Source organism: Leptonychotes weddellii, chromosome 8 (assembly GCF_054177405.1).
Source record: "Leptonychotes weddellii isolate Sample4059 chromosome 8, ASM5417740v2, whole genome shotgun sequence".
Classification (NCBI taxonomy): Eukaryota; Metazoa; Chordata; class Mammalia; order Carnivora; family Phocidae; genus Leptonychotes; species Leptonychotes weddellii.
Window position 1 is genome coordinate 119,999,965 of NC_138376.1, and position 6,000 is coordinate 120,005,964.

Consider the following 6,000-nt stretch of genomic DNA (forward strand, 5'->3'; position numbering starts at 1 on the left):
AGAAGATTTAACTAAAGTTTTTTTTTTTTTTTCTGAGTTCTGATCTCATGGGCCACAGCCCTCAAGTTAAATTATTTTTAAGTTAACTAATGTATGTTAATTTTATGATCTTATTTACATAAATGGAATATGAATCTGAGTATAAGCTTAAGTTTACAGTTTTCCTATGGCTATTTAACTAAAACAATCAGTAAATATATGCAAAGCTACAAAATCAATATAAATGATGCAAGGTGTTAAATCACTGCTTTTAATGCAGACTGGCAGGATTTTGTTTTCTTAGAGTTCAGCTTACTAAAGTTATAGTGTGCCATGTAATGATTTTCTCATCAGTTTTTTGGATCCAAATTACCACCAAATCTGCTCAGAATTTTTGCCATTGTACCCTGCCTTTCCCTTGGAGGAACATGGAAGCTACCTATTAAAGTCTGCTTGTATCTGTTTTCATTAACTTGGAAACAAATGAAGTTAAATTACTTGGCGCTAGTGCTATCCTGAATATATATGTTGCGTGGCAGTTATAAGGAGGATATTCAGATGATCTAGAATGTGCTTACATGAACTTTTTTAAAGATTAGCGCCAACAATCATCAGGTTGCCTGGGTGGCTCAGTCAGTTAAGTATCCAAGTCTTGGGTTTTGGCTCAGGTCCTGATCTCAGATTCCTGAGATGGAGCCCAGCGTGGGGCTCCGTGCTCAGTGAGGGGTCTCTCTCCCTCTCCCCCTGCCCCTCCAGCTCATATGCTTTCTCTCTCTCTCTCTCTCAAATAAATAAATTAAAAAAAAAAAAGATATAGCACCAAGATAAAAAAAACAAAATTAAAAGGTGTAAAAACACATTTACATGGAGAATTTGTGGATTCCTGAGAATTTATCCTTAATCTGAATAGGAGAATTACTGTCTTATACCATGCTACATCAATAACCAACATTTGTGAAGTTCCAACCTATTACTTACAAAGTTTCCCAAGTTACTTCACTTAATTCTCATTTCAATTCTCTGATGTAGGTTTACAAAGGTATCAGGTAAGCCCTGTTATGGTGCTGGTAAGTGTGCAGCTGAATCTTAAACTCTGATCTTCTGAGTCCTACTCTGTTCTTTTACCTCTGGCATATGTTAAATAATTGTTGAGCTGAATTTTTAAAATTCCATTTTAGAAGAATCTTCCAAGTTTCTAATAGTTCTTGAGATCTAATTTTTATCATCATAAATACTGATCCTCACTCCTTTAATTTTCAGAAAATTATGCATAACTCCCTGCAAAGCCTATGAAATCAGCAGGGGGTATTTTAGTAGTGTATTTCATATATTAATGCAAACAGTTTTATCCCTTAAAAGAGAAGTATGCAGTTTCATCAGTTTTGAAGCTTTGAAGTATCTGCTTCATCTAGATACAGATTTTAACATGCTAAAATATTATAATTAATACAGAAATTACTAGCCCCACCTATCAGTGAAGATGAAGAACTACAAATGATTCATACTGCACTGTAATACAAAATTCTAATTTTCATAGATGGTTATATAGCAAAATTACTTATTATTTTAGTATTTATTTTAATGAAAATACATATGTGACTTTATTTGGCAAAGTGATTTAGTGTCTATTTATAGAAAAAGTGCTAATTCCAAAAGGTTGTCATTTTACAGTTCCCTGACATAGACTTGAAAGCCACAAAGAGCAATATCTTTCTGCCGTGTGGGAATTTTCAGAGGAAATTAAATGTGGCTTGGAATTGCCAAATTGAACTTTATAAATGACTCTTATGGTATGTAAAGTGCCCTTTTCTGATAGTATTTCGTAATTTCACATAATCTGACTCAATATGACTCAATACTCTTGAGAAATATTAACAGCTGCATTTTGCACATATTTAGGTTTTTTTTTTTTTTTTAATGGCTGTTTGATGCCCACTGTTCACAAAGGAATCCAGTGACCTACCTAGAGGGAAAAAGGAAATACATGATAATTCTGAACAGACAGACCAAATGGTTAGTTTCTGGGGATAGAAGCAGGTTAACTTGTGGCAACAGAGGCTAATCGCCTGAGGGAAACATGTAACAGTTACACTATTTTAAAAAATACAGTGTTTATCACTATTCCAGGCAGTATCTGAAAGCCTGCGGATTATCCACAAAGATCTGTGAATTATTGTCAAGTATCCTAATGAGGTGATGAGGACAGACAACTCTGTTCGACTCAAGATGACTCAGAATGCTGTGGGTAGGTTTTTTTTTTTCTTTTTTTCCTGCACAATAAAGCAAAACCTTTTTGTGAAAGAAGAAAAAAAACCCAGCACATGCTAAAGGCATTGTAAAAATAATTACCCTCGTTTATATTGCTAGTTTTTTAGTCTAAACCTCAACATTTACCTGGAAAAAAAGCTTAACAATAAATAAAACTATGAATATGAACACATTTGCTTTTAAGTCTTTTGTATGCATTTAAAAATTGATGCAGGAACAAACTGCTCTGTGAATGGAGAGGCTCTGGGTTCAACCAGTTGTGGGCTTCCCTGGACGTCTTGGTGACAGCTCCATCCCTCCCCAGCCAAAGGACTATGGGTGGACTACTAAATAAGGCCACACCTCGTCCTTCTTTCTCTGTTCTAGGTCCCCTCTCCTTGACCCTCACTACCTCAAGCCTCAGAGACCAGAGTATAGGCCGAGGCCACAGGAGAAAGGCAGTGCCCCCGTGCACACACCTGGCCCATGATCTGCCTTTTTCTGTACAAGTTAGTGAGTTGGAATTCATTCACAGCCATTGGCTACCTATTCCTCCAATGGAGAAGGGGTAGGTGAAAACAAAAGGAGGAAGGTTGGGGGAGGCTTGCTCACCCTTGAGGGGGAGAGCCAGAGCAGGGTGGTGGTATGCTCTCATGTCCGTTTTGGCCCACCTAGAGCCTGGTGCCTTCAGAATGCTATTGGACTTACCATATTCCTCTACCCTGCTAGCCTTCCCCTCCCCTCAATCATCCCGAGTTAATACTTCCCTCACTATTCTCTACACTTCCAATTCAAACTATCATTCCCAGACTGTTTCAGCTATTGGGTTAAATGACCTAGAACAAGCATTCTTATTCTTTTCCGGTGATAATGACGTTTCTCCAGTTTGGGAACGAGGACCAAGCAGACGTCCTGGTCGGAAGGCTAAGTTGGCAGCCTCCCCCTTTCACCCAAGATGAGGGTCTGTATGGGCAATTCCTGCTTCAGATATCAAAGTGGATGCTCAGGAGGAAGGGGGAGGCAAAACTATTGTTAATCCTCCCACTTGAGCCTCTGGAAGAAGAGGAAGCCACGCGGCATAGGGTGAGAAGAAAGGAGAATGTGTGGCTCCTAACAGTCATCATAGCTTACATGTGTCTCCTGCCTTAAATAGATTAATCATACACCATTTGAGCCAACTCCTCTTCAGCTCCTGCCCCCATCTCCAGCCCCTCTTCACAGCCAAACTTCTCTAAAGAGTCAGGTATACCTGCTCTTCTGACTTCCTCATTTCCTGTCCACACCATCCTTGTTTCTAAAGTGACTGTTCTCAAGAGTCCCGAGGATCCCCATGTTCCCAAATCCAAAGGACACTTACCTATTCTCGCCTTCCTTAATGTGTAACAACAATAGCTAGATTTAGCAATGCTTATTACATAGCCTACCAAATTCTAGGTACCTTTGCCCATATTAACTTTTTAAACATATTGTCCTCTTTTACTAATGAGGCACCTGGAGCACAGAGAAGTTGAGTGTCCAAGTTCACCCAGCTCTTTACTGAGAGAGCCTGGACAATATGACTGCAACATAGACACACTTCAACTTTGTGTTATGTGGACTCTCGCGATGGCTGGCAGTTAATCTCTCTTTGGAGTACTCTGTTCTCTCAACTTCTACCACAGCCTGTGTTTTTCTCTTTCTCATATGCTGACTTCTCTTCTACCCAAACTCTCAAGTATATGATTTCTCAGGGCTCAGTGCAAGATCTTTTTTCTCTCTCTCCTGCTTCTTCCTAGAAGATCTCAGTAATTTTCGTGGATTTAATGCCATTTCTATACTGATGCTTCTCAAATATATTTCCAGCTCCAATCCTACATCTATAACTGCCTGCTCTATGTGCCACTGGGAGGTCTCGGATATCTCAAACGTGATACGTTCTAATAGAATGCTTGCTTTTCTCCATGAAACATTGTCTCTCCATCAACTTTGCCACACAGTAATTCTAGAAACCTCAGTCTATCTCTCCCTCCCCTCAACACCATATCCCACCACCATCATTGACACCTGACAACAGATCTCACACCTGACTTCCACTCTCCATTTGTGATGTCAACATTTTTCACATACATTCCTGCAACAGCCTCCATCTTCTTGCTCTACAATCTATTTCTATTCAGCAGCAAAATGATCTTAAAAATGTAAATTGAATCACTCAGTCATCTGCATTCAAGCCTTCAGGGGCCGCCAATTGCATTTAAGATAAAAATCCAATTGCTGTCTATGGCCTTAAAGAGCCTAATCAGGCCCCTGCCTATCTCCAATCTCTTTCCAATAAACTACAGCCATGCTGGTCTTCTTTGTTCCTCAGGTTCTTTATTCATGCCAGGTTCTTGCTTCCTCTCTTTTCCTGCATGTGTAGCTTTCTCTGCCTGGAATGATCACCTTCTGCTTTTTGGTTGCCTTCTCTTTTTCCATGTCTTACCATGGAGGCTACCTTCTCAGAACTTTGCTTGTTAAATTCTAACAGGAAAGAAAGCTAATTTGACCTTTGATTACTTTTCCATCAAGTTTGCTTTTACATCGCTTCCTTCAATGCTTTTCTCTTCTTTTTTGGGGGGGTGGGATAGTCTTAATAATTGTCATATCAACACATTTCCTCCAAAGGTTCCATTTTGGTAGAACTGACTCAAAGCAAGCAACTGCTCCCTTTTCGCTCTATGTGTTTGTTAATCCACCTACCAACAAGTCAGTGTCTAACAATCAGAAAGGATGGCAGAGGTCTTGGAACTCAAGCAGAATCCTGGAGGCTCCCCTCAGTCCAAGCACAATTCTTTGTTTGCTGGACAGTGAGGAATTCTAGGGAGTTTCATGGGAGAATCCAATGTGGCTCCAGTACAAAGCGGGAGTACTTAGGGAGCCTGGGAACATCTATTAAGATAGAATACAGCAGGTGTGGCTGTATCCTATTGTAATATTTTAACAAGTATGGTGTGCTTGGGGTAAATATCACTCAATCCTTGTTCTACGCAAGGGATGACCTCCTCTGTGACTCTGTCTTAGTCCTTGTTTGTCTCCTTTGGTACAACTACACTTTATTTTAGTTATTATTTTTGTTGGTTACTTTTTTTTTTTTGCTGTCTGCCCTACTAAAGTGTGGGACCCATGACAACAGGGCAATATCTATTTGTTCACTAATATCAACTGATTATTCACCTAGCATACAGCTTGAAACATAGTCAACTATTTAATAAATATTTGCTAAATAAATGAATGAAAATGACTCCCTCTGATTAGAGTAGACTCTATTTTCTATAGAATGTGAAACTCCAAAAATTCAAGTTGTTCTCAAACCTTATGAAAAAGTGCTCAATATCGCTCGGCATCAGGGAAATCCAAATCAAAACCTCAATGAGATACCACCTCACACCAGTCAGAATGGCTAAAATTAACAAGTCAGGAAACGACAGATGTTGGCAGGGATGCAGAGAAAGGGGAACCCTCCCACACTGTTGGTGGGAATGCAAGCTGGTGCAGCCACTCTGGAAAACTGTATGGAGTTTCCTCAAAAAGTTGAAAATAGAGCTACCAAATGATCCAGCAATTGCACTACTGGGTATTTACCCCAAAGATACAAAAGTAGGGATCCGAAGGGGTACGTGCACCCCGATGTTTATAGCAGCAATGTGCACAATAGCCAAACTGTGGAAAGAGCCAAGATGTCCATCGACAGATGAATGGATAAAGAAGATGTGGTATATATATACAATGGAATATTATGCAGCCATCAAAAGGAAT